This window comes from Chelonia mydas, chromosome 22 (genome assembly GCF_015237465.2).
Source record: "Chelonia mydas isolate rCheMyd1 chromosome 22, rCheMyd1.pri.v2, whole genome shotgun sequence".
NCBI classification, from domain to species: Eukaryota; Metazoa; Chordata; order Testudines; family Cheloniidae; genus Chelonia; species Chelonia mydas.
This window is the reverse complement of record NC_051262.2, coordinates 7,552,948-7,575,664: the sequence shown is the minus strand read 5'-3', so window position 1 is coordinate 7,575,664 and position 22,717 is coordinate 7,552,948. Positions and strand designations below refer to the sequence as shown.

The window sequence follows — 22,717 nt, the reverse complement described above, 5'->3', positions numbered from 1 at the left end:
ATATCCAATGTCAGCCACAGCTTCTTCCAACTCTTTGGGCCCTCCTGCTTGGCCTGAGCGAGGAAGGAGTAACCTGATTCCCCTCAATTGCCAGGGAGGCCTTCAAGCCCATACAATAGATTCTCTGTCCTTGGTCCTGACAGAGACTGGGAAGTTGATACATGGCTTTATGAACACCCTTGGAAAGCAGCATGGGCCAGTGGCTCAAGCCCCATTCTCAGCTCTGCTGTGCGAGCTTGGGTGAATCTCGGTGTGCGTTCGTTTCCCCACCAGTAAAATGGGGATAATGGGTAGGGAATTCAGCACCCAGCTCCCCTGGGGGCTTTTGATAATCCCACCCAATGTTATTTCATATTGTGCAGTACCCGGCACTGAACAGGGCTCTCTGGGCAAGATGTGCCCCCATGCAGCCAGTCAGCACAAAAATAGAGCTGAAGGGGGAGTTATATGGCTTGTAGGCTTTGTGCACAGGGAGAGCTCCCTCCCCCCCACCGCAAGAGCTACAATATTACTATTCAGAGGCAATGGTCACTACAGAGGGTCAGAAATATGCTGAAGAAACATTTTTCCTTCAATATTTGCCAGCTCAGCAAAACTGAAATGCTTCACGGAGACTGTTTGATTTTGACTAGGTTCTGAAGGAAACCTGCGGTTTCCTGCCACTCACCCACATAGTTCCTTGGCTGCTGGACTGCCTCTGACCAGGGGACCCCAGGGCTTCTGGGGACCGGTGGCTCTGGTTCAGGCCTGGTTCCCTGTGGCAGAGCATTTCACATTTTGTGGTTTACATGCTGTATGTGAACGAAACCAAATTTCAAAATATCTAAATCCTCTGCAAAATGGAAGAACCTTTCTCTGCCCAGCTCAAGGGGACAGAGATAAACAACCCAAGTAGAGGGACTTTATTCCACTGATACCAGAAGTCTTTGATCTGCTGGCTTCTTGAGAGCCACATCCTGATCAACACCAAATGCAAACTACACTAACTCAACCAAGGGCTCCGGGAGGAGGGGAGGATGTTCCAATAGGAAGCCGAGGATGGGAGGGATCCATTGCAAAGAAGAGCAGAAATGGCCGAGGATACAAAATGGGTGGAAACAACATTATTCACTGTAAAGAAATAGAAGACAGAGAACGAACGTGATCACAGCATGGAATGGAGAGTCAGGACTCCTGGGTTCTATTTCTGCCCCTGCCACCAGCAACTCAAGCATGGTTTCGTTGCAAACCTGTCGTGCAGTTCTCCCAGACCTTTGGAGGCACAGCCCAAATGTCCACCAGATGGCACTCTGATTTGCAATTCCAGCAGGCCAAAGCCCATTGGCTGCCCTGAGCTTTAGAACGGGCCTTCGCTGTGCAATATCCAATATAGTGATTACCATTAAAATAAAGGGGAAATGGCTGGTTTTCTTCCAAGAGTGGGTGCGTGCACCCTGGGGATATGCTTGGAACTCAAGGGCAGCCCTGCACAATGCTCCAAAATGCTAACAGTGGACTGAAGGAGAAGCCATTCCAGAGCTATGCAACTGGAAAGAGCTGTGGGAGGAGTGACAGATTACCATAGCTCATTCCTGCCTGGCTGTCTGTACCGGGAAACTCTTCCACTGTCAGAATTGGGATCACTTCTCTGTGCTTCTACTGATCGCGGTCTGGCAGCCTCAGTGGAATGACATGGAACAGGCTCCAAAGTGGCATCTTTTGACTCTATATAAATGGGGGGCAGAGGTGCTCCGAGTCACATCGGCACATGGCAGGCAGAAGGGAAACTGCAGTAGAAAACTTCTTGCCTTTTGCTTTATCTCCCATTCCTCTCCTTTCCACCGTTGAGTGTCTAAACCCAAGCAAAGTCCAAGAACCTGATTCCCATTTACACTACAGCTCCTATGCTCCTCTCTGGCAGAATAAAAGGGACCTGACACATCATTTCTATCCATTCTGAGACCCTCTGGCACTGCGAGAGTGGTGACAATGAAAACCCAACAATCTCCTTTTAAAGACAACCTGGTGGGTCAGAGAGCTTCCCATGTTGCTGCTGTTGGTAAATTTTTGTTTTATTTTGGGAGTCACAGGGCTCTCATCACTTCCAAACCAGTGTCTATTCGGGGGCAGCTTTCCACTGACCTAAGCAATGGCAGAAAATGGCTCTCTGGTCCAGCACTTTGTCAGTCCGATACCATAATGGACTTTTTTGCAATAGCCACCTGTTTGAAAAAAGCAATACCTTCTCTCAGCCCTCCCCTCCTCTCCCCACAGCCTCTAAATTATACACACAGGGCCTGTATTTATTTACACTGTTATGAATCTGCATGCAGGTTTCCAATAATGAAAAAAAATGTCACCTCCATCTATTCATTGATCATAAAGCAGTGTTTCAGGAAAGGGAGGAGAGGAGAAAGAGAGATTTCCACATACACGGTAGCTGATCGAGCCTTGTAAGTGAAAAGCTTTTACAGACTCATATTTTACATGGAGCAGCCTGAACAATACGGTACATATGGTATCCTTCGAGGAGAATGAGGTCACATTTAAGAACTCTAAATGCTTAAAAAGGTTTTCATGGAGACTCTCCCGCCGTGAAGTATCTTCCACAGCCCCAGATGTATTATTTCATCAGAAGATCAGAGAGGGGAAGTTTGTAGGCGATCAAACAAATATGAATACATTAGAGAGACAAAAAGAACAGGAGGACTTGTGGCACCTTAGAAACGAACCAATTTATTTGAGCATAAGCTTTCGGGAGCTACAGCTCACTTCATCGGATGCATGCAGTGGAAAAGGAGAGACATTAGGCGAGGCTGGATACATTGTTGAATTACATATGAGTGTCAGAGTTTGCACTGGGTTGAGGGGTTGGTTTTGCTCAGTGCCCCTGGAGTGTGCATTCCTGGAGCCGTCATCTCACCAGGCCCATAATCCCATCAGATGTCCCTGTTTTTTCCCCCTCAATAACTAGGAGGGTTAAGATCAAGTTGCCGGAGCCCTTGGGATGGAACCGTTGCTCCATCATTGCAAATGGGCCCATTGTGCAATGCCCTGGTCAGAGATCTTCTTGTCTCCACCTCTCTGCTCTTACGTTACTCCTCTTCCCCCTCGCTGCCTCTCCCTCTGCTTCTGCAGCTTTTCCAACGATTTGTGGCAGTCACCAGCAAACTGCTTGTCGATGAGAAGGAAGCGGGCTGCAATGCAGTGGGCAATCCAAACCAGGATTCGGGGAGTCCCTGTTATAGCAACAGTAGCTAGCTGTGTCTGTGTCAGCCTGGAAGCTAGAGAAACCCACAGGATCTATCTGCATCAAGCAACCTCAGTACAGAAGCCCTTTGCGATTCATTACAACCACGTCCTACATCTCTAGCATGAGACAGGCTCCGAGGGGAAGGGTGTGTTCTATGTGACAGTGGTCGGTATGTGGCCTGAGTGGAAAGCCTACTTTATGTCCACCTTCCTCCTTTTTCCTCCTTAGATCAGCTGGGCTGCTGAAGCCCCATCAGGAGGCAGCTGTTTGAGTGGAAATGGAAGCAGAGGTGAGCTGTCACTCAGGTCTATTGTCTGGATGACTTAATTCACAGGTGGGATTCTAATTGTTGTTCATTTCTAGAGAGCCTGTCACAAATCACAGAGTACTTTACCGGCTCGAGATGTGTGTGTCTGTGGGGGCGTCACTGGACTTCCGCCACAGCTCAGAAGGCAGCCACCTCTGGGCTGTGAGGCAGGAGCAAGTCCTGGATTCGATAGCGACTGGCGGGTCACACGTGCGGAAGATGGCTCACGGCAGCCATGCTACGCAAGGGACGGGGAGCAAAGCAAAATCCCCCATCCAGTGAAACAACCACTGAGCAAAGGTGGGTTCCCAATCAAATCAAATGGAGGCGAGTGCAGTTTACACTGTGCTGCCAATGTCTGAACTTGGAGATTAGGTTGGGGAAAAAGAAAGGGCGAGCATGTGGTTAGAGCACTTGAGGGGGACACTAGAGACCTGGGTTCCGTTGCCTGTCCTGCCACAGACTCCTTGGGCAAGTCACTTCCTCTTTGCTTCCCTTCCCCATCAGTAAAAACCATGGATCGTTAGAGCAATGCCTAGCCCTTCGACAGCATTTTTCACAAAGTACTTTACAAAGGAGGACGGTATCATTATCCCCCTTTTTGCAGTTGGGCCCCACACTACAAGAAGGATGTGGAAAAATTGGAGAGTGTCCAGCGGAGGGCAACAAAAATGATTAGGGGGCTGGAGCAGATGACTTATAAGGAGAGGCTGAGGGAACTGGGATTGTTTAGTCTGCGGAAGAGAAGAACGAGGGGGATTTGATAGCTGCTTTCAACTACCTGAAAGGGGGTTCCAAAGAGGATGGATCTAGACTGTTCTCAGTGGTGGCAGATGACAGAACAAGGAGTAATGGTCTCAAGTTGCAGTGTGGGAGGTTTAGGGTGGATATTAGGAAAAACTTTTTCACTAGGAGGGTGGTGAAACACTGGAATGCGTTACCTAGGGAGGTGGTGGAATCTCCTTCCTTAGAAGGTTTTAAGGTCAGGCTTGACAAAGCCCTGGCTGGGATGATTTAATTGGGGATCGGTCCTGCTTTGAGCAGGGGATTGGACTAGATGACCTCCTGAGGTCTCTTCCAACCCTGATATTCTATGATTCTATGAAACTGAGGCACAGAGAGGCAAAATGACTTGCCCCAGGTCACCCAGCAGTCCAGTGATCGAACGCAGGTGCCTGAATCCCAGCGAAGTGCTCTACTCATTAGGAAACACTTGCATTCTCAATTACTTTGTCGATTTAGATTGTAAGCTCTTAAGGGAAAGGACTCTCTCTTTGTACTAGTGCCCAGCAGGATGGGGTCTGCATCTCAGCTGGGGCCTCTAGGCAGTACCATAATACAGGGCTTATGTAGAGCCGAGCTCTGGTCCAGCCCATGATAAACTGGGCCAGTTGTGGGATGCAACAAGTGGCCCAAAGTTAAGTGTGGGCCCAGTCAGAGTCCTGGGTCAGGCCCACCTCCAGCCTCCACTCTCAGGGACAAGAGACCTAGTGCCATTTCTTTTCCAACCTCCTTTAACATGACAACGTTTCTATTTCATGGCTACCAGCCCCCACACATTATCAACAGCTGAGCAGCATTCAGAGCCTTCTGTTCCCAGCACCTTACGTCTACTCCACAACTGTCATCTAAAGCAACTTCTGCTGGGGAGAGCAGTGGGCGGACATGAATATACATGGTGTATCTACAGAAACAGACTCGGTGGGCCTTGCTTTTTCCTCACGTGCCACTTGACTTAGGAGCGGGGACAGACCAAGACATCAGCATTCTTCAGTCCCTCTTTAAGTGGGGTAAATGGTAAATGTCACACGGCCAAGGTCAAGCTACCACTGAGCATTTCATTTCAGTACCGGCTGCAATTATAGCCTTGGAAACAGACGAGCTATGTTAGTCCGCAGGACGAGCAACAGTGGAAGCTTCCCTCTCATACTACCCTGGCAATAGGCACTGAGCTGATGGGATGCCCCCGCCAGAGAATGTTGCAACTCATGTTCTAGATGGCACCTGCGTGAGTGGAGTTACGCAGAAGAGCAGCTTGAAAGCTGTCGATGGGAAGCACGTCAAACTGGATGAAATTTTTCAACCAAAACATTTTTGGTGCGGGGGTGGGGGAGGGGGAAATGCAGATTCAGTGACAGCAAAATATTTTGCAAAGGCATGTGGATTTCACCAAACTGTTCTGGTCAAAAAAGAAATGAAAAAAAAAAAATGTCCAAAACATTTCATTTCAAAATATCTGCAATTCAAAATAGTCTTTAATTCGATTTAAAAAAAGTTAAATTTTCAGAATTGAAACAAAAAATTTCATTTGACCCAGAACAAAAGCTGACACTTCAAATCACAAAATGTTGGGTTTTGCTTCCGCTTGAATCCATTTTCTTTAAATTTTTCAGAATTGCCAGAGAATTGAAATATCTTATTTGCACAGCTATGTGCTGGCTTCTAAACCACCTTTAGCTCCATCATTCTTTGGAAAAACTTTACTTTGCTTAATAAGTTGAAAGAATTTGGTTAGGGAAATTCAAGGGAGGGCTTTTGGGTGGATTTGTCAATGCGGAACACGCTGGTTCAGTTCTGGTTAGAAAGGCAATGGAAATTATTCTAATCTCATCTACCCCATTGACTTCATTGGAGATACTCCTGCCTTTTACAAGTCAATTTTATTGCACTGAAGTAAGTTAGAGTAGAAACAGGGCCAGGAGACCAGTCTTTCTGTATCATCTGTATTTCAATAGCACCTAGATATCATCAAAATCAGGGCCTCATTGTGCTAGGTGCAGTACATAAGCATGGTATGGAGCTGTCCCTACCCTGAAGAGCTCATGGTTTAAATAGACAAAGGGCCAGAGAAAGGAAATTATTATTATCCCTGTTTTAACAGAGGGGGAAATTGAGGCCAGATAGACCAACAGTACATCTATGCTGCAGAAAAAGGTGTGTTCTGAACTCGGGTCAGCTAAGAGGTTAAAACAGTAATAAAGACCCAGCAACCTGGTTTTGAATTGAGGTGAGCAGCTCAGGTTAAACCTCAGGCGGCTCCACAGGCTTTAACTTGAGCTTCTAGCCCAAGGAGCCATGTCTTCACCCTAAGTTAACTCATGTTGGCTAACATACTTTTTTGGGGAGGTGCGGGGGGCGACAATGCAAACGAACCCCAATGAAATGTCCAAGGCATCGAGCTTTTTAGGAAATCTGGCCCTAAGCAGCAACACAGGAGCTGCTGCATGCTAAGCACTGAAAAATTGAATCCCAGCTGGCTTGCCGAAGATCAGATAATGGGTCTGTGACCTAGCTAGGAACTGACCTGGGCTCCCCCAAGTCCCGGTTGAATGCCTTTACTCCAAGACTAACCTTCCTTTCACTCTCCCTACAGCATTTCTGAGCCTGGCAGGAGCCAGAGCTGCAGATGTTTATGCTACAATTCATTGAACAATTCAGACATTCAAAACCTCTCGCAGCTGAAATGGAAAATATGCCAAGACTCCGCAATTTCTCATTTTCAATGGGAAATTAGCTATTCCCCCAAATGGTCACAGATTCCTGGGTGGCATGACAGCCTGGGACAACCTGTACCATTTTTGCCTCTCTCAAGCCAGGACAATGACGGACATTGATCTTGAACTCTCTGTACTCCCGGGTTGAACTTTGCTAGCCCAGACACATGGCAAAGCCCATGTCCTTCACCTACACGCCCCAGCCTGCAACAAGGATCCTAGAGCACCAGAAGGAGTTGGCATTAGCCATTCTCTGCCCACCCATGCTCTTGTGTTGGTGAGGGGGGAGGGATAGCTCAGTGGTTTGAGCATTGGCCTGCTGAACCCAGGGTTGTGAGTTTGATCCTTGAGGGGGCCATTTGGGGATCTGAGGCAAAAACTGGGGATTGGTCCTGCTTTGAGCATGGGGTTGGACTAGATGACTTCCTGACGTCCCTTCCAATCCTGATATTCTATGATTCTATGACCTAAGATGCCTACGTCTGGAAGATCTGCTGGAACAGACTTGCCATAGTAAGGTTGAGTAGGCCTGGTCATAACTGACTTGGCCTAACCAGATTCCCCTCTCTGGCCATTCACCCAGCCTGTGGAGACCTTAGGTCTATGAGACTGGACAGGGCCCTGCGTTTGGAGGGGTCCTACAGCCCATCCACACACATGCCTTCTAATCCACTATCCTCATAGACTTGAAGGCCAGAAGGACCATCATGATCATCTAGTCTGACCTCCTGCACATTGCAGGCCACAGAACCTCCCCCACCCACTCTTGTAATGGGCTCCTAACCTCTGGCTGAGTTACTGAATACTCCTCACCTCTTGATTTTAAGACTTCAAGTTACAGAGGATTCACCATTTACTCTACTTCAGACCAGCAAATGACTCATGCCCCATACTGCAGAGGAAGGTGAAAACCCTCCAGGGTCTCTGCCAATCTAACTTGTGGGGGAAATTTTTGCCTGACCCCAAATATGGTAGTCCGTTAGACCCTGAGCATGTGGGCAAGACCCACCAACCAGACATCTGGGAAAGAATTTTTTGTAGTAACTCAGAGCCCTCCCCATGTAGTGTCCCATCACCAGCCATTAGAGATATTCACTGCTAGCAGTCGCAGACGGGCCATATGCCATTCTAGGCAACCTCATCACACCATCGCCTCCATAAACTGTTCAAGCTCAGTCCTGAAACAAGTTAGGTTTTTTGCCCCTACTGCTCCCCTTAGAAGGCCGTGCCGACTAGACTCGGTCATCAGTGGGTGGCTTAGGAATCACATTCCTAGTCACAGGTGGTAGGGGATGTGTCATGGTTACATGCACGTGAGCAGAACCAATTATAGGCATGGAGAGCGCTCCATGTTATCACACCCCTGTTCACATAGGGTCTTGGGGAGGGTGGGCGGGGTGTGTGTGTGTGTGTGTGTGTGTCATCCCAGGACTGCATGCATGAAGCTAGAGCAAAATGGCAGTACTCTCCATTCCTTCAACACTGCCCAGAACAGGAAGAGAGCCAAGCACTGATCCACTGTCTATAACCCCCTCCCGCACCTTTTCCATGAGCCGTGCCTATGAGGCAGATGTCAATATCCCACAGTGCCCAGTGATGCAGGCTTAGCTCATGCACAACCTGTGTGAGCTGATGGAGAGCAACTTTAGCACACAGACAGGTGGGAAGGGATGGGCATGCTGGTGGGCAGCACACAAACACACACGTACGTAATTCTTGCTGCTGCCCTTTCGAAAGATTCCAAACTTGTTGATCCTTTTAAAATCCCAGATGGTTTTACAACTCCATCAGTTCCGCCCAGCCGGCCTCGGCCCAAGAGTTCACGGCTGCCATGGGAGCAACAGAAAGAGAGAAACCCCCCCAGGTTTTTACTCCTGGCAGCTGGCTGGAAATGGCACCTCCTTCTGCCTGCTCCGAGCTCAGCAAACATCGCTTTCATCACCTGATCGTGTACATGGGGAGCCTACGCAGACACACACACACACACACACAAAAAAAATCAATGAGCATCGATCCCTAAGCCAGGAATTCATAAACTCCTTTAAAGGTCAAGGATTGATTTTTCACTTTCTGTAAAAGAAGAGACTCCAGACATCACCCTCCCCTTCACCTGCCACGTCCTGCCCCCATCCCCATACAAGGCACATGGATGCACACGCAAACACAGCCAAACATGCACAGATAGACATGCTCCTAGTCCTAGTCACCAATCCAAGGGTGAATGTTATTTGGAGAGACACAGTGGTCCTCCCTAGCTCCAATGCCCAATCTTCAGTGTGTCTGGGGTCCTCAGTAAGCCAGGTCTGGCCTAAGCAGCCATGGAATAAGGCTGCCAGCACTGCACAAGGTTTCTCATGTCCTTGATACCAAAGGAAAAAAAGAATTCAGTGGGGCTTTGCAGACCAGGTCAGTGGCTGCTCCCTGCTGAAGCCAGGCACCCTTGCCGTGGTTTCTGTCTATTCATGTCACTAAAGCTGCTCGGGTTGGCAGGATCCACTAAGCCCTTGGGAAGGCTCTTCCCGCTCTGCAGCCGGGTGGCATGAGGAGAAGCAGCTGAAGAGGGATGAGTGGCGGGATGTCAGTCATTTTCTCATGACCTCATTGTGATGATTCTGGGACAAATTCCTCCATGGGCCTGGCCATGACTTTGGCGCAAGCAAAGGACAGATGCAAAGAACCTCCCAGCTTTTCTCAGGGGGCCCACTTCATTCCGGGGCAGGACGGGAGATGGGCCAGGACCCACACACCCCAAGGATGTTTGGCTTTTGGATCTGGATGCAAAACTGTGCAGCTCCCATTCACTAAAGCCAATCCAGTGTATTTATTTCAGGGTCCCTCTGATTTTGGATGCACTCCCCCTGCCCCGTTGGGAAGATACGGCTACCACTAGGTGGATTAGATGGACCTGCGGTCTGATCCCGATGCTTGAGGCAGGCAACAACCAAACAATTCATTGTACTAGGTGCATTAGAGATGAGACACAACTGGCCCCTCCATCCCAGGGAATTTGCTGGCCTGGACAGCATTCAGAGAAGATCCTGCATGAATCCCAGAGAACTCCAGCTCCGATGTCTGATGAAGCAACCCTACCCAGAAACAACCTGGGCGCCTGTCCTCCCCCTGCCTCTGCTCTGCCTTGGATCGCCTCCAACAGCAGAAGCCGGCACCAACAGCTAATTGCTTCAAAATAGCTAGTCTCCATTTCAGGGTGCTGCTTTCTTTCGCTTTTGTAGCTGGCAAATGAATCCTTCAAGGGATTACAATAACCCTGTCCTGGCCCTGTTCCCTGGATTTCTGGCCTCGATCCCTGGCATCCCTCCTGGAAGGGCTGGAAATCTCTGTCTTTATCCCCCTGAAGTCCCTCCCCCACTCCGACCCCTGCCCTGCCTGGCTCTAAGCCACTTTCCATACACATGGCACCATTTCCTCTAGACCAGTGGTTTTCAAACTTTTTTTCTGGCACCCAGTTGAAGAAAATTGTTGATGCCCGTGACCCAACGGAGCTGGGGATGAGGGGTTTGGGGTGTGGAAGGGGCTCAGGGCTGGGGCAGAGGGTGGGGCTGCAGGGGTGAGGGCGGTGGGGTGGGGCCGGGAATGAGGGGTTAAGGGTGTGGGACAGGGCTCTGGGCTGGGGCAGGAGTTTGGGATGCAGGAGGGGGTCAGGGCTCTGGGCTGGGGGTGCAGGAAGGGGCTCTGGGTTTGGGGGCAGGGCTCAGGGCTGGGGCAGGGGATTGCGGCAGGGGCTTACCTCCGGCGGTTCCCGGTCAGCAGTGCAGCCGAGGTGCAGAGGCAGGCTTCCCACCTGTCCTAGCACAGAGTGGAGCCAGTGCTTGGGGCGGGGGCAGCGAGCAGAGCCCTGTGGCCCCCCGGCCTAGGAGCCGGACCTGCTGCTGGCTACTTCTGGGGTGCAGCGTGGGGTCAGAACAGGTAGGGACTAGCCTACCTTAGTTGGACAGCACCACCAATGGCCTGGTCGGTGGTGCTGACTAGAGCTGCCGCGACCCAGTGCCTTCCATTCCTTGACCCAGTCCTGGGTTGTGTCCCGCAGTTTGAAAACCACTGCTCTCTAGGTCAGTGTGTGCACTTCACTGAAATCTATCCTTGCTCCTTCAGATCCCATGTACCTACTGCTCACCCTCCCTCTGGGATACAGCTTTCGATTTCCTGCTTGCTGCTGTCCACTTCCAGCCTCTGGACAATAGCCGCCCCCCCCCCGAGAATTCCTTCACCAGTGGGTTCAGACCAGCCATGAAGCCTCATAGCAGGGCAGAAAGTCCATCGTTCTGCTGGGATTTTCCCGAGCGGCGCAGTACATTATTATTGGACGTGGAAGGTGACAGACACAAGGAATGCTGGTGTTGAATGCAAGTTATTGAGATCAGAGCTCGAGAGAGGCTGCCTGGCAGAGGCGATACAGAGTCAGTCCTATTAGGGACTGAATTACCATCTCTCCGCTGCCAGGTGACTTGTGTGCAATGAGTTTGGTGGGGCTCTGGTGCATTTCTATCTCACTAAGGGCCTGATCCAAACCAACACTTTCCATCAACTTCAGCGAGTTTTGAATCAGCCTCACAAACCATTATAACAATTGGAGTGTCTGAAGGGAGATCGGATTTCCCTTTTGCTCCAAGGGGTCGGATTAGCACCATAACTTGGATATGCTTGGCCTAAACCTCCTTTGCAGGGCCAGGCGTTATCTTTAAGAACGTACAACTGAGTCCCAGGGATCTTCCATGAGAACAGACTGGTCATAACCGACTGAACTCTAGGAGTGGCAGGAAAGTCTGCTGAAACTGCCCCAAACCAGAAAGTTGGGGGCTTCGAGCAAGTGAAACTTTTGGCAGAAATTTCTCACCAATTTCCAGTTTTTCGTTAGGGGAAAAAAACAAATAAACAAAAAAAACCCAACTTTTTCAGTTCCCACAGAAAAGGAGTCTCTTTTTGTAATAAAAAGTTGACATTTTCAACACATGAAAGCTCCCTTTTCCGATCAGCTCTACCAAACCACTTCAGTAGCTGGCCTGTCCCTCAAGCGCAACTCTGTGCTAGGCACCCCCACCTGCCCACATTGTCTCTGGCTCTGCTGTATGCCAGGGCATCACAGCTGTGTGTGGGTTCCTGCAGTCGCTTCCTTCGCTGCAGGAGATGCATCTCGCACGGCGGGGAAGCTGATTATTATGTTACTGAATGGAAGCAACTGTCAGATCTTCCACACCCTTGTTGTCAGCTTTGCAAGGGACATTTAATGTGGATGGATGCTAGAAAATGCAGAGGAATGTAAACACTGATAATCATAATAATTAGAATTCAGAGCCAGTTTCTGATCAGAAAATGGAGTTCTTCAAACCTTAGGGCTGCCGGGATTTGCTGATCTGCTCTATGTCTGTTGTATAGAGGAAGCCAGATCTGAATTTCCAATAAATTCAAGGGGTTAGGGGAAGAAAAGGAGTTTCTGATCTGGGTGCCTGGTTTGAGACTATCAATAAAATAATAAATATATTCCAGTTATAAAGTGCTCCTCTGGGAGCTATATGATTATTCAAAATACAATCAGAATAAAAAGGAAACCCCCAACCATCACTACAGCCATCCTATAACCGACAACACCAAAGCCAGGAAACTAACACACATTTAAAGGCATTTAAAAAGGCACTGGAGAGGGTCCTGCAAAAGACAATAGCAGCCATTGTGGAGGAAGGAACACGCTGTGGTTAAGGGACAGGGTCAGATCCCAGCTCTGCCACAATTTTCTGTGTGACACTGGGCACATCCCGTAGTCTCTCTCTGCCTCAATTCCCCACCATTTGCCGGGACTGATCATAGCTGTGAGTTAATCTAGACTCGAGTTTGTACTTTGAGTTGAAGGACAGAAAAGTACTTTGAGTTCATGGGCAGATACTCCACCAGTGTCCATGCCAGGTGAAGGCCTGGTTGGGAAATGGATTTCCCAGCCCCCAAGAACTTTCAATATAAAAATTAAAAAAAAAAAATTCCCCATCTCAAATTGGGCTGAAAAGTCTAAATCCCACTTTTTGCCCTCCCAGTCCGTTGGTTTGTGAAATATTTTTATTTGGGCCAATGCTTTGATTTGACGTTTCAAAATGTTTTTAGTTTAACTTTACTTCAGTTTTGAAACAAAAAAGTTGTTTTGACTCAAATAACCCTGACAATTTCTGGTTCAAAACCATAAAACCAGGGACATTTAAATTCCCGCCAAGTAATTTCTTGCATCAGGAGATTTGTCAACACCCACCCTATTTTGCAAACAAACGGTTTCATGAATCCGCATTTGTGGTGAAAAAAATGGGATGTTTCTTTGCTGAAAAACACCAGGTCAGCTCTCCACGTGCTCACCTCCTTAATAAAAAGGTTTGCAGGTCCTTACAAAAGTGTCTCTCTTCCAGTTTGACTCTTGTTTAATTATTTGCAACCTGGAACAAACATTTGGTAGGGTTTTTTTTTTAAAAAGTGTAGTATAAACAAACCCAATTGTATACATAGGGCACTGAGCAGATGGGCCCTTGTCTCAGACTGAGCTGCTGGGTTCTATTGTATAACTTAAATCCAACAAGATTCAAAAGGGAAGAGAAACACTTTGCAAAAACACCTGCAAACATGTTTACTAAGATAAACATTGCCCTTAAGCCATAGTGGTTAAAGAGGAAAGCCATAAAATTCAGACCACCCCCCTCCCCAGTTCTCAATCCAAATTTTTCCCAGGCCTAGGTGGATTTGGAACCAGAGTTTTGGTTCAAGCCCTCCATTGGCATATTATGGATTATTAACTTGTGCAACTGCTGTATTTCCGAGTTTTTAAACCTGTTTTCTGCTTCATTTGTCCAAAACAGAACAGGTTGCAAAGGAAATCAAGGACAACGCATTCCAAAAAGAGATTGATTACTGAATATAAAACAGTTTTGTCTCATCGAAGACTGGAGTTAGGCAGCAGCAGAAGGTAAAAAAAAAAAGAGGATCGAGTGAGACAGATTTACCTGCTTTTATCTGTCCATAAAAACCAGCTGGTTAGACCCAGATAAAACTCAGCAGCCGAGGTTGTCAGGGACCTCCATGAACCTGTCTCCAAGTTCTAGTTTGCATGAGGTTCCTTACTTTGAATCTGGGTTCAAAGGAACCCCACATTATAAGTGACACTCAGCTGAAACAAGAGAGTTTTACCTGTCTCCAGTTCAAAGTTTCTTGGCTTTGTCTGGTCCCCATCCAAAACCAGAAGCAAGCCCAGGGTCACCTGAAATTCAGCTCCATAGTCACCTCAGCAAGGGTTGGATGGGAAGTGGGGGAGAATCATACTACAGATACAATTTAAATGCCTTGGTAGAACTGCATGAGGAGCCCAGGACTAGACTAGCAGGGGACACTGCAGGTCTGAACTGAGTTGCATTGGCAGAGCTGTTTTGGGGGTAGAAGAGGGGCTGTGAATACACTGGCAAGGAGCACTCAAGAGCAGATCAGAGGTACATTGGCAGCCCTGCATTAGGAAAACGTACCTAGCACATGCTCTCATGATGCCTGTGGCCAGCCAGTGCAGTCAGTGACTTTTATGAGCAAGAAATGGTCTCCTGATCACAAATTATTAAGAATTTTTTAAAAGCCCAAGCCGACAGGTGTGGTGCCCAGACCATGTGGGGAACACAAAGTCCTGAACCCTTCTCGATCATTAACAACTTGTGAGCGACATCAGCAGCAAACGACCACAAAGATGGGTGTTAAGCGAAGATTCAGCCAGAGATAACGCCTCACATGGATCATTACAGGTAGGGTGACCAGATGTCCCGATGTTATAGGGACAGTTCCGATTTTTGGGTCTTTTTCTTATATAGGCTCCTATTACCCCCACCCCCTGTCCCAATTTTTCACATTTGCTGTCTGGTCACCCTAATTTCAGGCCCCAGGAAAGTCAAAACGTCAAGCTCTCTCTCCAAAGGGGATGGGGCTAAATCTGAATTTTAAAATGTTCTGGACACAGAGGGCTAACAGAGTCTGCCCAACTGTTACACACTTGGAAAGCCACCTTGCAGTTTACACTGTGCTTATTAATATTTACATGGGGAATATTGCAGAGGGAAATCCCAGTCGTGGTACAAGACCTCATTGCACTAAGCACGGTACACACATGGAAAAACAGATGCTCTAAGCCACAGTCGGTCACCTCTCTTCTTGGGAGTGGATGGGTTGGGAGGAGGGAAAACAAAACTGTAGTACTTAAAAAAAAAAAAAAAACACAAAAACAAACCACTATTTCAGATTTGTCAACGCTGTATAATTTACCAAAAACTGGGCTTTCAGTAAACGACACTGGCCTATGTTCCCCAATACAACCACAGTGAACAAAGTTAGGTCGCTGAGTGAAAATGGGACATGTCAATATTAGCTACAGCACCTTGCACCCTTCTGGATCCTGGTTGTTTGGCCGCCGTGGGGAAAGACAATCCAAGTCTCCCTTCCAAATGCCAGCGGTAGCTTTAGTCCTTTGAAAGATTCTCTGTCTCTGGTCCTGTCAGACTATGATCCCGGCAGGCTGTAGCAAAGAGTAACTGCTCAGCTGCCCTGTCCTAAACCAGCTCAATGGGGACCGGAGAGCTGCATGAACTCCTTCGGCCGTAAGCTGGCAAAGGCAGACAGGCAGGCTGCACGTGGCCCAAGCGGGGGATAGAGATGTGGCGATGGGGAGTATACAGTAGGTGGGGAGGGAGCTTGAGGAGAGCTTGCCATGATGTGGATTTCTAAGAAGACTGGAGATTTCCATGACAATAACGGAGATGGGCCTGACTAAAAATGCTGCATCCAAACCTCTTTCAAACTCTATGCGGAAGCAGGGGATACAAAATCCAAACCTTGATCAGTATCTGAATGTCAGCATTAGCCTCGATCTCTTATAATGGTCCAAACACCCCACACCTTCAGAAATGAAGGCTTAAAATCTAGATCTGAATTTGACAACATGGTCCCACCTCTAGCAACATTGTAGCCATGGAAGTTAAAGGTGGGGTAGTGAGGGAAGAGAGAGGGGGAAAAAAAAATCAAAGCTCATGCTTCAGGCTAAGCTGATTGCCTTGTGGGTTTAAGAAGGAATATTTGCCTCCTATGTAGTGTTGCACAACTTACTGGATCCCTCGTAAGTATTTTCCCATCTTTCTCATGAAAGATCAGGTATTTGTTACAATACATGGAACCACAGTCTATCAAACAGGAGATGCTGAATAATGGAAACTAGAAGCACACAAATAGGCTTCCACACAGTTTGAGTTCCAGCTTGGTCTGCTTTGTTTACCAGGGACCACTACCTGCCTGGAACTCCGTGCTGCATAGACACACCTAGTGCCTGAGTAATATATTGCAAGTAAACACATCCACACTATTGGAACAGCTAGCAAGCAGATACGGTACGATGCAGCATGGCAAATCCTACATAATGCTCAGAAAGCCCCCAGTCCTTCTGCTCCCCAAGTGGACAAAGCATCAGTGCTTTCATGTTCACAGAAAACTCAAGTTAAAATGCACAGGGGAACACAGTGAGAAAGGAGGTCTAAATATTCTCTAGCAGTTAGAGAGGAGAGAAAACTTCTTTTTTACCCCCGTGGTTTATAAATCATGCAGCAGAACTACAAGGCAGAAGATTCTGCATTTGACTAATGCTTTTGCGTATTCCTCGGAGATCAACAATTTGACCTCAGGATGTCAGCATTAAATAAGACAAAACCATCAATGCTGTTTATTCCTTTCATCATAACTGTTGTCGCAGTATTCCAGTCATTCCAACCAAAGTGCCTCCATCTGCACAGCCATCTTTCCCAGGGGAGCCCATTTGCTGTAGGACACCCATAAACTTCCAGGAACAGATGCGGCTGCTGTTCAGAAGCTTCTCGCACATATTAAGCTGCAGCCTGGAGAGAGAGAGAGAGAGCGCGAGCTCCCAGATGTGACACGCCACCAACAGCTCGTGAGGGCAGCTTTTTTTGCAGCCCACGCACTGCTTCCTGCTCACGAAAGCCAGGGCCCTGCATCTGAGAAGAGCTCTTAGGAAAAGCATTCAGCGGAGGTGGGCCCTTGGATTTTGAAGCTTGGCACAGGAAAGCTCGAGATCTCTTGGAGCAGGGTAGACGTCATGATAGTGAGATACCTCCTGAGCCCTATCTAAGGCTTCCATCATGGCTACTTCTGTGGGAGCCACACCTGGGGAGAATTACAGGTCCTGGCTGTTCCCATCATAGAATATCAGGGTTGGAAGAGACCTCAGGAGGTCATCTAGTCCAACCCCCTGCTCAAAGCAGGACCAATCCCCAATTTTTGCCCCAGATCCCAAATGGCCCCCTCAAGGATTGAACTCACAACCCTGGGTTTAGCAGGCCAATGCTCAAACCACTGAGCTATCCCTTCCCCCCTCCCATCTACCACAATCGATGTTTAGGAATAGTAGACAGACAGGCAGTACTTTGTGGGGAGTGCTGGTATGCAGCTGAACAGTCACTTTCAGAAGGAATATTGGGTACATTTAGTAGCATGTAAGAGATTTATAGCACTCTATAAATAACGAGGCACAGTGCAATAAACATGAGGGTATAGCTCTGCCAAGATATTTCAGTCCTGACCCACTGTAGTCCGGGTTCTTTTGCAGAGGTTACCAATTCTTGATCTGCTGCACTCTGCAATGCAAACCGCCGAGGGGCTAGGAGGTGACCCAAACTGTATGTCAAGTTGTGGGAATGTTTTTTGCCTCACAAGCATTTCAAGCTGGATCTCCACGGGATGGGCACGTGCACCACGATCACTGCTGCAGCTTCCTAGGTCCACCTCGGTACTCCTGATCAGAGCTTTGAAACAAGCGAGGGAGGGAAAGCCCTGGGACAGGCTTTGCACAAGACTAGGGAGACAGGACTGGGGGAATGCTGGGGAGAGGACCAGTTAGTTTCATAAAGCAGATGGACCTTCACCTAAAAGCAGGGCTTCAATCTATTAAATTCCACTCTCGTGACACACAGCAGTAGCCCCCTCGCTCAAGTCATCCCATCCCCGAATAAGGCGGTCTCCTTGTTAACAGCTATTAAAACCTCTGACATGCTATGGCTGGCCAAAGCTTGGTTCTAGACTAGAAGGGATCCCAGACATTTACTGGAAGGTGGAGTTGGTCTCTTTGCTCATTTACAAAGTGAGCACCGATGTCCCTGCTAAATCTGGAGGTGATGGTTTCTTGCAACTGGCTTGGAGAGCAGAATGGATCTTCCTTGAGAGCTCACTGTAGGATGCTCTCACCCAGGCTAGTAAGATACGTGGAAAGGGCTAGGGGAATTTTGCCTGCTGTGAGCTGAGCAACATCCCCCATGAGGTTCCAACCTGAAGTGAGCTACAGGCAGAGTTTAGGATTCAAACTCATCTCCCACCACCTCACCTCTGCAGATAGCCTGGTCAGTGATTTCAGGCCAAAGAGAAACAAAACAGTTACCCAGAATAACGGAACACTAACACCCTTGACAAGCTAGGTGGGGCTATTGTCAATGCTGAAGCATACTAGTATTTACAAAGGAAACGAAATCCTGCCCGAGTGCAGTAGATGGTTAGCACTTGTTCTTGTGAGAAGCACAGAGACACAGCCACAGAGGAACAGCTTGGGTATTAGCTAGTGGTGTTGCTATCCTTGAGCAGGGCTTTAATATCATTACAATAAATAAGGACACTCCTGGCCCCATATCTGCACACTTCACTCATCTGCTTCAGGTGGTCTAGTGGCAAGGCCAAGAAGCTGAAAATCAGGACTCCGGAGTTTGACTCCCTGCCTGGCCAGCATCTTGTCAGGTGACCTCAGACAAACCACTTCTGTGCCTCAGTTTCCCCATCTGCAAAGGGGAAAGCACTAAGCACCTGAGAGACTTGGGCAGGACTTGGCTTTCATCTGAAAGCTTCCTATGCAAAGGCTCATGTGTTTTGGTATCTACTGTAGCAACCTGGGCAGGAGGAAGAGGCTGCGGCAGCCTCCCTTAAAGAGGCAGAACTGATTAGCTAAGTCTAACAGGGGAAATGGCTGACCCTCCCCACCCCCCAGGCATTTTGGTTGTAGTTCTCCATTGCTGAAAGCAAGGCTGAGGGGAGACAGGCCAGGGGGAGCTGCCCCCGATGGGAATGGAAAGAACCAGCTCAGTGTGAATTCAGATCGATACTGCAGCCCTTCATTTGTTCCTAGGATGGTCTCAGGCTTATCTGGGCTGCAAGAAACCCATAAAGCCACTGGCAAGAGATTTCTTATGCTGAATGATGATCTTGTGGACTCCAAATGCCCATCTCTGCCAGAAACGACGGCTCATCTGTTACTGCCTTTATCTCTGCACCAGGAGTCTCCTTGGTTCTCCTTGAATGACGCTGTCAGTTCACAGCAAGGAGACAGGAAGGGAGGCTGCCTTTAGACCATCGGGCCCCGACTGTGCTCATGGCCAGGTGAGCAGGAATGGCCCTTAAGAGCAGGAATCCGCTAGACTCGAGAGAAAAGAGCGGGCCAGTATTATCATACAGATAGCACATGGGCTGGGAAGTAAACCCTTGAGCGACTCTGATTTGGCACCGCAAGTTAGCCCATGGATTTAGCCCATCCTTTCCACTCTTGCAAATTACTCATAAGGATTCACTGAACAGCCTGGATGAAGAAGTCACTGCTGGTGGGATCGCAAATGATTCGCTTAAAAAAAAAAAATCTTGGCCAAAAGCGACTAGTGGTTTTGGGGGGCCCTGCTTAGGTTGCCTTGAAAAAGGACCCAATTTGCAGGAAGTGCTCAGCACCTGCTCTCTGAAAATCAGGCCCCTTTAAGGCATCTCAGGTTGGACACTCAAACACAGAGGCACCCAAAGTCCTTAAAGCACTTTTGAAAATCTTGGGCAGAGATTGACTGTCTGCTAGTCATCATTCCTGAATTTGATTGGTTGCTTAAGTCACATGAAAAAAGAAAAGGAGGACTTGTGGCACCTTAGAGACTAACAAATTTATTAGAGCCTAAGCTTTCGTGAGCTACAGCCCACTTCATCGGTGTGCATCCGATGAAGTGGGCTGTAGCTCACGAAAGCTTAGGCTCTAATAAATTTGTTAGTCTCTAAGGTGCCACAAATCCTCCTTTTCTTTTTACAGATACAGACTAACATGGCTGCTACTCTGAAACCTGAATTAAGTCACATGGTATTACTTCTGCCTTCCGATTAGACGATTGAGGAGAACAATGAATTGCAATCACCACATACAATTATTTGGCTGAAAATACACATTCATATGGAAACTAGTCAAGTATTGGTGCAAACAACTCCCCCCCCCCCACACGTAATTCTGTTTCTCCACTTGCACAGCATTCATTCTGGCTGACTTCTGCATTTAGATTAAGGGGGGAAATTAAAAACAAAAAACAAAAAAACCCACCACAACAGAAGTCATCTCCTTAAGAGCACAGAGTGTGTGTTTCTTTGCTCTGTAACATGGAAGCCACTGCCAGTAAATCAAAAAAATTCCAAATTGCATTGAGACACGTGCCACCCGTGCGAACAGCAAAGAAAGGAGAACGGATATGACAGCGCCAGACAGACACAGGAATTCAAATGAACGTTTGCAAACATTTCTGCAGCGCTTAGAATCATAGAGTCATAGAATATCAGGGTTGGAAGGGACCTCAGGAGGTCATCTAGTCCTACCCCCTGCTCAAAGCAGGACCAATCCCCAATTAAATCATCAGCTTGCCTATGTCGAGGAAATGCAGACGCTGTCTACAGTCCTGTAGCCTTATAATTCCACCTGCCCTGCAGGAAGTGCGTGGGCATATGTTCAAGCATGCTTTTCTCCATTTAGACAGGAGCTCAGTGTTAGTCAATGGAATTCATGCTGCAGGGCAGGTGGAATTTTAAAGAGCTCCGAACCACCGTTAGCCATGGCTCACGGAGGTGTCTGAATTCTTCAGGTTAAGGGGTGGGGCGGATGAAGAGGGGAGATGGTTCGAGGGCAGGCTGTTTTGCCAGTTCCCAGCCTGGGCAAGCGGTGGAGAATACCAGCAGATTTGAAGGAGGGAAACTGCAGCTAGCACACAGAAATAAATGTTCTAGATTATGCTCTTTCCTCTGCCACTGGCCTCCTGCACAACCTTGGCAAGTCACTTCCTTTCTCCATGCCTCTGTGAAGAAGTTAACATCTGCCATGCACTTGGAGACCCCTCAGATGGAAGCGGTGATGGGAGCACGAAGTTCTGTCATTGCATTATTGGATAGGGCCACATTTGACATCACTAAAGTGCTGTCCTTTCCCCTCTGGTACATGATAGAATTGTCTACATAGGGTTGTTCCTGCTTAATTCCATGGGCGGACAGCCTTATTCCAGCATAACAGCGTGCTTCGATAAATAGGAAGCAAAGTGTGGACACTCCTGAGTTATTTAGGAGCAGCCATAGCACTTTAAATTCACACCCTACCTTGATCTGCATTAATTTTCAAGTGTAGGAAATATCCACTTGTCTTGGGTCCACAGGTTCAAATCCAGATGAGGCTGCCTCCATCCTTCATCTTTCCAGCATAAGAAAACAGAAAGTGCCCTCACTGGATCTCTTAGACAAACTTCTAAGTAAAACAAAAGCCAAACCAGGTCCTGTCCCTCCTGGATGAACACAAAATCCCTGCAGTGCCTTGCCAAATGTCTCGTTTGCTCCCCAGAGATGGCTGCATTTCAGTAGCGTTGCATAGAGTTGGGTGATTTTTTTTTCCAGCAAAAAAATACAGATTTGGTGACACCAAACTGTTTTGCAGAGTCATACTGGTTTTGCCAAAATGTTTGCGTTAACAGTCAGCATGGATTCACCAAGGGCAAGTCGTGCCTGACTAATATAATTGCCTTCTATGACGAGATAACTGGCTCTGTGGATGAGGGGAAAGCGGTGGATGTGTTGTTCCTTGACTTTAGCAAAGCTTTTGACACGGTCTCCCACAGTATTCTTGCCAGCAAGTTAAAGAAGTATGGGCTGGATGAATGGACTATAAGGTGGATAGAAAGCTGGCTAGATAGTCGGGATCAACGGGTAGTGATCAATGGCTCCACGTCTAGTTGGCAGCCGGTATCAAGTGGAGAGCCCCAAGGGTCGGTCCTCGGGCCGGTTTTGTTCAATATCTTCATTAATGATCTGGAGGATGGTGTGGATTGCACCCTCAGCAAGTTTGCAGATGACACTAAACTGGGAGGAGAGGTAGATACGCTGGAGGGTAGGGATAGGATACAGAGGGACCTAGACAAATTGGAGGATTGGGCCAAAAGAAATCTGATGAGGTTCAACAAGGACAAGTGCAGAGTCCTGCACTTAGGACGGAAGAATCCCATGCACCACTACAGACTGGGGACTGAATGGCTCGGCAGCAGTTCTGCAGAAAAGGACCTAGGGGTGACAGTGGACGAGAAGCTGGATATGAGTCAACAGTGTGCCCTTGTTGCCAAGAAGACCAATGGCATTTGGGGCTGTATAAGTAGGAACATTGCCAGCAGATCGAGGGACGTGATCGTTCCCCTCTATTCGACATTGGTGAGGCCTCATCTGGAGTACTGTGTCCAGTTTTGGGCCCCACACTACAAGAAGTTGTGGAAAAATTGGAAAACGTCCAGCGGAGGGCAACAAAAATGATTAGGGGACAGGAACACATGACTTACGAGGAGAGGCTGAAGGAAC

The 22,717-nt window shown here is 48.0% G+C and overlaps 1 long non-coding RNA gene across 1 annotated transcript in view; it reads right to left on the bottom strand.

Moving 5' to 3' along the window:
- LOC122463533 overlaps positions 1–22,717 on the bottom strand; it is a 48,410-nt gene that overhangs the window by 11,017 nt on the left and 14,676 nt on the right. The window contains exon 2 of the long non-coding RNA XR_006286982.1: positions 8,743–8,996. This is a non-coding gene — a long non-coding RNA (uncharacterized LOC122463533). The remainder of the gene's footprint in view (positions 1–8,742; positions 8,997–22,717) is intronic.